This window comes from Catharus ustulatus, chromosome 4 (assembly GCF_009819885.2).
Source record: "Catharus ustulatus isolate bCatUst1 chromosome 4, bCatUst1.pri.v2, whole genome shotgun sequence".
Classification (NCBI taxonomy): Eukaryota; Metazoa; Chordata; class Aves; order Passeriformes; family Turdidae; genus Catharus; species Catharus ustulatus.
The window spans coordinates 26,504,313-26,516,311 of NC_046224.1; positions in this window are offsets into that span (position 1 = coordinate 26,504,313).

Consider the following 11,999-nt stretch of genomic DNA (forward strand, 5'->3'; position numbering starts at 1 on the left):
TTCTCTTTTGTTGGATGGACTTCTACCACAAAGAATGTTGGCCTGGGGTATGTTCATGCTCCTCTCTGTAAGGGAGGTGAGGATTCTGCAGGAGCTGTCTCACCCTTCTTTCTTGGTTATGAGATGTGAATTCCTCAAAGACAGGAGTGCAATTTACATCATTTATTTAATGCCCTGTACTTCAAGGGAAGCTATCTTAGCCCAGTTTTAGGTGATGGGTCATTTTCTGAAGTGAAGAATGAAAAATAACAGCTGCTGCAATTTTATCCTTCCTGGTGTTACAAAGCCTGCCTTGCCAGTGGCAGGGCTGGAACCAAGGCTGTGGGAGCCCTGCAGCCTAGTTTTGCTAGAAGATCTTTGAGGTGTAGCAAGTGACCTATTCAACCCAGTCTTTTTCTCATAGCATAAACATGAGTTTATATGGATTAGGGTTTTTAATTAGCTGTGAAACACTCTGGTCAATGAGGTCTTGTTTCAGGTGAGAGTTGTGTCTGTTAAATACCCTCACATCCTACAGGTACAGTACAAATGGCACAGGACAGCTGTTGAGGAATACTTAATCCACCCCATCTCTGCTGCCCAGCTAAGACTGAATATTTTCTTCTAGTACGTTATGGGCTGCTTTTCTGTTGCAGTACTTCAGAATTGATATATCCAGATGGCACAGAACAGTAGGGATCAGCTCATGGAGACTTTCGGAGGGTAGGAGCAGGAGAGTTATCTGTACACATGCCCAAACAGAAAACAGCCAAGACTTTGCTTCCTGAGGGATGTTCTTTCTCCATGAGAGAGGGATCCAGCGACCAATTAAGGGCAGCGCTGCCTTCATGAGGGAACATGATGGTCAGGGAAGGGACAATTGCTGTTTAGGCAGGCTGTCTGCTCCTGTAGCTGCAACCTGCTCACCAAGTGTTGGAGGGTACCAGAGCACTTCACCAACAGGGCTGAAATAAGCCTTCACATCAGACATGGTGATGTGGCTTGATTTAACATTTAATAGTCCCTATCCAAACCTATAGACTTCTCTAAGTCCCCCTGCTCCCTTTTCCCCTCTTATGAAAAGCCTCCTTCACTGTTTCCCCACTTGCAAAGTGGAAAAAGGGTAGAAAATGGTAGTGCTCCTTTTTCATGAGATTGCCCTTCAGTCTCCAAACCTAAATGTGTTAAATGTTTCAGACTAATTGAAGTATCCATAGCATTTGCTGTTCAGTGTATGTACACGAATGCTTACCTCACATCAGTATATAGGTGAGACTGAATCTTGGCTGAACCTCAGTATTTTCAGCTAATGGCTAGGCATATTTTATGATCTTTAAAGGACTGTTAGAAAAATGGCCATGCTGTGGGGATGCCAGCTTGTTCTGTGCACGTAAGCTGCTCGTTCACCTTCCAGCTTTTTCCTGAGCTGTGGATTAGACATTTGGTGTGCAGCAACGGGGACTCTCCGAATAGTGTGTCAGAATTGATGACTGCCTGGCAGCCTGCTGCAATTTCTCCTCTGGAAAAATTACCAACTGTTCACTCTGATGACATGAAAAATACATCCTTTCAGCTTTAACAGCTATAAACTGGGGCTGTCCTTGTGTCAGGCACGTTCAGACTAAAGAACCAGTGACAGGGTAGGGTTGATAGAAGTGGCAACCATCTTGCCATCTGTCACTTCTGATGTAAACCCTCTCAGTTTGGAGGCAGCTCTATGTGATGTTAAACTCCATGACCAAAGAGCAGAATTAGTCTGGCTTTTTTCTGTGTACCTGAAAGGTAATTTGAAAGCTTTTTTTTGGCACAAAGATCAAGTGGCGCACAACATATTCAGTAGAGCTGGTCCAGAAATAGCCTCCATCCCTGGAAAGCTTAAACATTTAAAAATTAGCCTCTCCCTTTGTCCACAGAGGCAGAAATGAACTGAGAGAAAACACTTTTTGAAAGCCTTCAAATTAGAGATGCTGAATTCTTTTGATCAGAAATTGCATCTTTCATTCTGACAAAGGAAAATTAAAGGGTTGTCACTTCAAGTCTTCCTATATACAAGATTGAAAAATTGTGCTTTCAAACTCTTCTGAGAATTCTCTGTACTGTTAATGCAAGACTGTTGCTTCAATCGAGGCTTCAACCTAAATTTCACTTGTTAAAAATCCCCAAGTTCCTAATGTTTTGACATATTGCATGTGAAAATTCAGAAACTATCTAGGATCAAGATTAAGACTGTTGCCAGGAAGAAGTAGAAAGCCTTTATAGCTCCCTTCCAGCCCAAACTATTCTATGACTCCATGGTTTTTCTGTTATAGGTGGGTTTTTTTTAAGTTCATGCTCTGTGAAGTGGATTGGGGGGAAAAGAGTATTTTTTTTATGTGCTGTAATGATAATTTTAGTGAGACAATTAGAGATTCACTGTGGATTAAATTCCAGGTTAATTTTTTCCACAGTTTCGTTTTTAACCACATTGCTCCAGAATTGCCCCTCCTTTGGAGCTAATAATATCAGATCAAGAAAAGCTGTTAGATAATTTCAGGGGTTACCATTCTTTTTTTTTCAGTGTTGAAATGTGATTTTTAGAGTTAATAGAAGCCCCAGAGCTTGGATACCAGTAACACATTGAAGATTATCTGACATTCATGAAAATCCTGCATTGTCCATAGATAAGGACAGAGATCTCTTCCTGGAATGAGATACAAAACTGCCAGATCCTGTGGTGTATGTCCAAGGAAGCTGTGGAAGATGTCAGGAAAGGAAAAGGATACAAAGGTGAAAACCTGACCCTTGTATGCTGGAGAGCCTGAGCTGGTCAGTGTGCTGCAGCCCTCTGCCATGGGAACAAACCTTGCCACTGTCTGCAGTCTCCACACCAGAAAGGCTGCAGACAAGAATGGCAATTGTTCTTACTCCTGTCTGACCTTACCATTGGCTTTGCTACAGTAGTGTACATTCATAATCCAGACTAATACAGAAAGGCCACATTAATACAGTTATACAGAAAATTGTGTGAGGGGAGAAGGGTGTGATGAGCTGCCAGAGTCTTCTGGCTTTCTCCAGGAGAGCTGTGCTGTTTATAGTGGCTATTTACTCCTCTCTTTTAGCTACAGGTGCATGGTGTTGACAGCTATTTCTTCCTTAGTGTTGGGCTCCTGTTTGGTTTATTTTATAATCATTCTACTTTCATACTCTCTTTTAATAGTTATTTCTAAAACTCCTCTTACATGAACAACAGGAGCTCACACTTCCATAGCAGCCATGCAATGTTCATTTGCTGCTGTTCTCTGGCAACTGGGTACAGGAAAAGCTGAGGAGCATCCTGCCCTGCCAGTGGCTCTTCACAAGGCAGCCATGCTCTGAGTTTAGCAGAAACCCAGACCTTGGTGGTCACAGGCAGCTATGTGCAGTTATTTGGCTTGTTCTTGCTTGTTCAAGCAGTCATAGGTCTTGCCTTGTAGTCTTGATGCTGAAACAGTCAGACTCGAGTTGCAAAAGCCTTTTGATGTCAAAGCGAGACAACAGCCCAAGTTTTACCAGCACTGTGTCTCAGCTGTGCTGTTACGTGGAAACAACTTGCAGGCCAGGAGATATTTAGAGGGGTCTGAACTAAGTGAAGTGAGCATTGAAGTGTTTGGATTACAGGAGGGGAATTAGGCAGCCAGAGGACTGAGCTGCTCACCCAGTATGCTGGCATAGTGAGTATTGAGTGTTGCAGGCAGCAAGGTGCAGCTGCCATGCCTGCTGGCAGGAGGGGCGAGGGCAGCAGGGCTATGTTCTGTTTGGAGCAAAGAGGAACCCTCAGGGGCTCTGCAGGCATCTGTGAGAGTGTCTGTACACCAGAAAGTCTCTTTACTTTCCCTGCTTTGTGTCCAGTTACTTGCACACTGCAGGACAGGGTGGTGAGTGCCAGTGCAGCGACAAGTCCTGCACAGGAGACCTCGCGTGTGCAGGATTCAGAGAGCAGGTTATTGATAGCACAGGGGTGGGAAGGGTGCAAACAACACAACACATGCAAAAAACTCTTTGTTACTACTCTAAAGTGAAAATAAGCCAAAGTTAAGTGACAGTTGGTTTCCTTGTTGCTAGAATATCCTAAATAAGCTTACACGGGGACAAGTCCAAACAATTCCTGAGACCCTGTGCTGTCAGAACAAGGCTAAGTCTCCAGTGTTTAAGTCACAGTAGGAAAAATCAAATTTATTGGGTGTTACAACAAATCTTGCTGTCATGAGGAGAGGGAAAAATATCCCATGTGATGTAAGTACACTGCTCAGCATCATTGCTCTCTAACAGGACCATCTCTGTAATCTAGTCAAACTGGCTTAGTGTTTCTTTTATATTAACTCAGGCCTCATTATTTCTGCTCATAAAAATCTTTCAAGCTAGAACATTTAAATGTTTTCTGGTTTTGCACACTCCATTTGCAATTGCCTTATTACACCCACTTTTCTTTTCCTTTTTTGTCTTATCCTGGCAGCAATGCAGCTTGCATGGCTAGAGAATAAATGTCTAGCAAAAGTCTAGGTGCACGTCAAATTGCTTTTTGAACCATCACAGACCTTCACTTTTACCAAATCTCTCTTCTTGTGTGCTGGGAGCACTGCAAATCAAAGGACTAATCAATTTTCACAAACAATTCCTACCCTGAAAGGCAAAATGACATTGCGTAGCAGGAGCTGTCAATAAAAGAGCTTTGTGCAAGACAAAGAGAAGCAAGTGCTTGGTGTGTCCTTCTAGGTCCAGCTTGGACTGCATCCACACCACAAAGTCAATCCAAAGACTTGAGGAATAGTAAGATTTGGAGTGCTGTCACCTTTGTGCCTGGAAGCTTGGCTGGGGAAGCCTTGGCATTTGACATCAAGCAGGAGGCTGGTTGGGTGAACAATGTGAAATGATTCATGACAAACAGAATATTTCAAAGATCCCTGTAAAGATCCCTGGTCATTGCCATGAACCAGCATCAACATTTGGTAGCCTTCAAACTGTCAAAATTAAGGACACAATGTGTCAGAGCTGGTGTGGCTGTGCTCGGGGCTGTACTGCCCAAGGAGAGTGAACAACACCTCAGGAAGAGAAAACGTTCATAGTGAGAGTTGGGTGGGATGGCAGCATAGTTCCTCAGGAAAACAACTGCAGTACTTCAGCAACTGCCTGGAAAAGAAGACTAAGCAGAAGCTTGGGCTGCAAGATCTTGTTTCAGTCATTCACAGGATCAAACATCTGTGTTGCTGTGGGTAACCTGCGTTTAGCCTGCCCTTTCTTCTGTTAGACTCTGCTTTGCTTTGTTTGTTTTTCTGTCCATCTTCGTGCCTGGGAGAGGCAGGAACTAGGACAAGTTTATGTGGTCATTTTAAATGCTTTTGTCATGCTGGGTGAAGGGTGGTGGTATTATTGCTGGCATAAGAAAGATGGTGTTGAATAAAAATTAATTGAGACTTGGCCCCTCACCTCTGTCCACCTGAGTTGTCCATGCCTGCTTGCCGGCAGGCAGACAACTGGAGCCTCACATTTGTCAAGAAATTCCCCCACTTGCACATCCTCAACAGATCAATAGACTCTCAACATAAAGCAATTACAGCAAATTGCAAGAAAATCTCTGACAGTGAGTCAACAACAGCTGGGAGTGGAGGAGGAGGAAATCCAAGTTATAAAAGTATAAGGAGGGGGTGGCATGGGGTTGCCTGCTGGTTTTACAAATAGCAAATGCTGATATGTCTGGAAAGCTTTGTTTTGGGTACTAATGTGATTGGGCTTGAATAACTCTCTAACAAGTGTTTCGTAATGATTTTCTAAGACCCTGCTCTGTAAACATAACCTGAAACTGCTCAGAGGAGCCTCCTGGTTGACTTTGTAAGCTTTTGATAGTCTTCCATGTCTTTTTTGATGGAAATAGCCAGGCTTGAGACCAGGTTTTATGTTTACAACACAAACACACAAAATCCTACACCAAAAAACTTATTTTCATTTTCCCATGGCTAAATTCCCAATTCAGCAAAATAGTTACACTCTGAGGTGTTTGGCCAAGTCTCAAACTGGACTGGAAGGGCATGAGTTTAAAGCAGTTGAGAAAGGCATCATGCAGCTTTGGCTCAGGGGATTGAACTCCATTGACTGATTGATTGGCTGATCATTGTATGATAAATAAAAACATGGCTGAGATGAGTCCATGCTTCCTTGTAGAATTGTGATGGATTATTCAGTATGCCTTGCTTACAGTTACTCTCTTTGAGTGCCTTTGATCTACTTTCTTGGGTGACAAGGAAATTTATTGACTGGTTTCATGGCAAAAACCACATCTCTATTACACATGGCAGGCACCATTTGAGGAGATGTTAATTAGTAGGTGCATTTATGGATCCCATCCAACTTGAGATATACAATAGTTATCACCACAATAGTCATAAGTTTTGTAGTGATGAAGAAGCCATCCTAGAAGGGAGGTACATGCACTGTGTATTACATACAATGAAACCAGAGAATGTTCTAACTTTTCCTATTTGTCATCAAACTGCCAAAGCTTTTGTCTGTGAGTCATACAATGAAAACACATGCCTTAAGTTTCCTTTGTCTGTGTTACCTTGGTAGTCTAGCATTACTGATGACAAATGGAAGCAAGATGGCATTTGCTTTGGTAAGAGATTTAATTACATTTTTTCTGATGTCTGAAGATAATACCTTATAGTGCTTTTCCACATGAAGGTTTTTTCCCCTCCTTCCTCTTTGGTGGCTTTTTTTCTGTGATGCTTCTCTTGATAAACTCATAAATTTGCCAAATGGAAGCTCATTGGCCCCTGCTGCTCATTCTCCTGACATAAAACTGAGTTTTTGCTTTAGTGTGATAAACATCCGGCAGGTCCTCTCTCACCAGCTTTCTCCCACTTCAGCTACATTAATTTAAAACTCAGTAGTTACCTTAATTTAGAGCATGAGAGAAGCTTTCGAAACTACAGATTAAAATCTGGACTTTTTTGACTTCTCTGTTCTTTCTGAAAAGCTGTTTTCAGTTGCATATAGTTTTCTGCAAGGTCATTTCAGTTCAGGCTTTCTGAAAAACAGCAAAAACTCTAGAAGTCTGGCAGTACTCGTGTAGCAGTCAAAGACAGCATTGTTGTTTCAGTTTAAAAAGCACAGACCCCAGTGGCCTTTACCAATGACTCCTCTGTCCTGTTCTTGGGGTACCCATGGAATGTCACCATAAATCAAAAGGTGACTGCACTTTGTTATTGCTGCAGACCCTACCAGGCAAAATTTTGTTTGAAAGACTTCATGTAAAGCATTGCTGTTCTTTATCCATGAGGCAACCATATCCATGAGTTGTTTTGCTGTTAGGTCCTAGCAGTGGTTTGTCAGCTAGAGCTGGTCTGACTTCAAGGGCTGGGAAAGTATATGTGTATCCTCATCAGCATTTTATTTTGGTCATGGTGGTAACTGCAACAGAAGCTTTATCAATGATAGTTGCAGCTGCATTGCCGTGGCAACAATTTGGCACAATGATAAAAAGGTCACTTGGGCCAGCACACCTGAGACAGCTGTGCAGATACTTGCAGCACAGTTACATCCCGTTTAATAAATTGTGCATGTGCAGGAGTTTCCCTGGGTACTGAGGCAAACCAGCATGGAGTGGCCTAGTTCTGACAGTAAATACTGCTGGGCTACAAACCAGCATGGCTTGGACAATCTGCCTGTTGGGAACACTCCCAGCAATGCCCTCATCACCGAGCCAGGCTCGGGGATGGCTGGTGAGCATCCTAGCACAGTTTGCAGGCAAGTTGGATGTACAAATATGCTCCCCTCAGGTCAGAAAGGTCCTGCCCGTGCCCCACTTACCCCAGCACAGCTGACCTGCTCTGACTGTGGAACATCTGCACAGATGCTTCCACTGCAGACTTGAAAATGGGGATCCCAAATTGTGACTACTGAACTGCAGCTATTTCTTGAGATGAGAAAATCTGTGCTCATTTTGAGAGATGTTGCACTCTGAATTGTTTTCTCAGCTAAATTAAAATTTTAAAATGAGAGGAGGAAAAGGCATGATGTGACTGACATAAATACACACTGAGAACTGAATGGTGCTTCCCAAAATACATCGTGCTTGAAAGAGAAAGAGAGAATAGGAGGATGCTAGAAGCCAGGCTCTGGAATATCTTGCTTTCTTCTGCAGTTGGAGTTGTTCCCTCCTTGTGTGACAAAGCCTCATGTCTGTGTGAGCGAGTGAGAGATGCACTCCCCCTGCCATCTGCTCTCCCACGTGAATATTTAGAAGGAGGAAACAGGCCCAGCTCGGGAAGAGAGGGAAGCAGAGAGCCGGCTAATATGGGGAGAAAATTATTCCATCAAAACTAGCACAGGCTGGGAGGAGGGAGAAGGAGGAGATGAGTGTCCAGCCTTGGGCAAGCACATCCTGCGGTGAATGAGGCTGTTCACAAACAACCTGCAGTGCTTGGAGAAGGAGAGCAGTGAGACAAGAGAGCAGCACTCCAATTCCAGGAAATGCTGTCCTCACACATGCTTGGGCGAGCCCTGCGGGGAATGCTGGGGTTCTTCAGGCTGTCACTGCAGCTCAGCATTTCTCTCTGTGGTCTCTGAGGTATCCTGCACTGACCAAGCAGGAGGACTGAAGATGTGGTTCCCTTCAGAGCAAACCTGCTCTCAGTATGCCCCGTTTTTACCCTCTGAGATCTCAGTCCTGCATTTAGTTGGTTCACTTCCTTTTGCAGTTGACAATCTCATGTCATCCTTTATTTCTCAGAGCAAGAGATTTGTATTCTTGTGGGACATCCAGAAACAAGTACCAAAGACATTCTCCACCATGTAACTATCTGTATTGACTGTTCACACAGAGGGCAATGTTAGGAGCATTGCAGGACGTCTGAGCTTCCGCCTGTAGCTCTGCTTTATGTTCTGTGGGTTGACATACAAATGATGAATCTTTATCGCCTGCATCTCCTAATCTAAAACCATATTTCTTTTGAGGAAACCTAGAGCCACATAAATGCCAGAAAGAACACAGATATTCTTCTTGTGCTTCCAGTGAAAAGATTTGCAGACAATCTTACAGGAAACTAAACAAGGCAATCACTATTCCAGCACTGGAGTCTGCAAAATTCTTCATTGCTAGCTAATCCTGCAAGTAAATAGTCAGCAATTTCATAGCTCAAACTCAGTATTATGGCTTGTTCCCAGTAAACCTTTAAACAAAAAGGTGTAAGGTAGACCTGAGTGAGTTCTTCCTGGCCATCAGCCACGACAGGGCACAGCTACCAAGGCTTGTCTGTGCCACTGGGTGTAGTACATCATATACAAGGTACAGACCATGCAATGTCCTCTGGTCCCAGAGCTGTGGCAGCAGGCAGTGAATGCAAGACTGAGGATGTTGGGCCATAGGCAGGATTGTTGTTCTCTCTTGTCTGAGTGGGGATCTTTGTGTTTGTTGAATGCTGGGATGCTTGGATGTGAAGGATGCTGTTCCCTGTTGCTTTGCCTCCAGGAGGTATTCCAGTGCAGGAGAAGAACCTCAGCTCCACCTGTGCATGCACAGGCAAACAAATACTTGTGTTCACTTTTTATCCTGTCGAAATCACATTTTCACCACTCCCCTCTGTCGTGTACCTTCTGTATTTAAGCACACACACCTCCTGCTCATGCATGTGCACCGTTCTGCAACACACCATTTCAGAGCCTTGCTTCAGGGGGACGAGTTTCACAGGGTTTTTTGTTGGTTTGTTTGTTGGTTTGCTTGTTTGTTTGTTTGATTTTTAATTCTCTAATCACACCCTTGATGGCAAAATTTCCTCCAAATCTGCAACTGCCCTTTTCATGTGTGACATACCTGTCATGGAACCAGTTGTGCAGTTCTGTGTATCTATCTACTCTTGCTAACCATGGTTCATCTATCTTTATTTTTATTTTATTCCCTTTGTGTAAGGTTGGATCAGTTTTTTTACCAAAAGAAAAGACTTTTAGAAGTTGCCTTAATATAATTCCTTTTTTCTGCAATAACCAAATCCAGCTGCATTTTTTATATTTTTGTTTGGTAGTAATGGGGCCCATTTTGGCCATCAGCAAAGTGGAATGTACATATTTTATCTTCTCTCACCTTTACCTCACCCTTGTGGTTTCTGCTGATTATTTGAACTTTTATTTCATGCAGTAATTAATGTGCTGTAATAAATTAATTCTTGGCTTTCTTTCTTCCTTCATTAATGCAGGAAATGCTTTGTAGTTCAAAGAGGTTATGTGTCTGCCAGATTTCACACAACTCATTAAAAAGGAGCTTTAAATACTGCAAACAAATCAACCCTCAACTCACACAACATGGAAGGAATATGGAAAAGTGTGGTGGTTCTGCTTTCATATGAATCTCTCCCTTTTGCAGAGGTAAGATTGTATTTTTCCTAGCTGACATTCTCAAGATTTTACTTTTTCTTTATTTTTTACTTGTGATGTACATACTAGATTCAGAGGGGTTTTTTTCAGGATAAGGGCTGTTCTGCCCTCACTTCTATAAAATCTAAAATAAAATTAAAAAAAAAAAAAAAAAGTAAAGTAACGTGATTTTTCGTGTCCTTCCTTGAAGCAGAAGGTGTTTTGGTTTTGGTTTTCTCCTTCTTAACAACTGGCAGTACATAATCTGGGGTAGTATCTATCTGTTTAGTGACCACAGTGATCTTCCTTATATTGCAATGGTTTGAAAGCCTGGAGGACTTAAAGATGTGTCAGAAGTCCTTAAAATGTAGAGGCTTCATCCACCCCCAGTGGTTCCTGTTGATCTTTTTAACTTTTGCTGCAGTAAAGGATCCTTGGGTGTTTTCCTTCTCTCTTTAATAAGAGCAGACAGTAGACTTCTCTGAGGTTCTGTGTCTGTTGAATTTCACGTGGCTTTATTTGAGTAAACAGACCCCATGCAGAAGAAGTCTCAGTACAAATAAATTGGTGCAGCTCTTTTCTGAAAATATAAACCTCTCTGTTTTACTGAGAGCTAAGCATGTAGTTGCATTGGAAGGGTACTGCAAGGTGTTTCTGAACTTCTGCTCCAAGTCCAACATTGACTTACAGAATGGGCAGTGATTCCCCAGCAGTGTACACAAAGAAAGCACAGGTGCTCCAGCTACAACATTTGGGGTTCTCAGTGCTGTCTTTCCTTCTCTGTTGGGCTCCTTGGAACCTGCTGACTGGAGAAAAGAAACTTGTGTGGGAAACAGCATTTGACTGAGATGTCTAAAGGTATCTGGAAAGAGTCCTGGGTCCAGAAAGTATTGAAAACTTGAGTCTATCCGGATACATTCAATCCAAATGCATAAAGAACTGGAGAGAGAAATATACCTAAGAAATAAATTTAAAACCCATGAAAATGGAAAGACATCCATCTTTTTGTCATTGTGTCATATAGGCAGGAAGTCATCTAAGCAGCAGCAGAAATAGAAACAATTAAGAAGCAGGAAAGACCCCGTGGTAGAGACCTGTGTCAAGTATGACTGAGCTGTAGATATGAAAGTATTCTACTGTTCAGGAGACAGGATTACTAAGTGATTCTGCTTAAGTGTATTTGTGGGACAGTACCAGTGAAAACCAGTGAAAATGTATGAGTTATCACTACCCCTCACTCACCAGGTTTACAGACACCACATACAGCCAACTGTTTCTACTGGGGCTGTAGACAATTTAAATTTGCACCACAGTCCCCAAAGCCAGAGCTGCTGCCTTATGTGAAGGTGGAAGTGTACTTGCACAGCCCAGAGCACTGTGCAGTAGACACAGAGCTGGGGCTGCAGCAGCACCAGGAACACCTGAACTGCACCAGTGTGCTCTCCTTTCCAAGGGGACTGGCCCTGCTCCTCACACTGGAGCTGGGATGAGATACAAACCTGAAGGCACCCTCACATGCTGCTGGGTGCATCAAAGATGCAGCCTAAGAAATGTTAGGGATGACTGACTTAATCCCAGAAAAATGATCCTTAATGAAGAACAGGTTATTTCCCAAATAACTGTGAAGTCACACTTTTTGTAATACCCTAAAGTAGACTCCA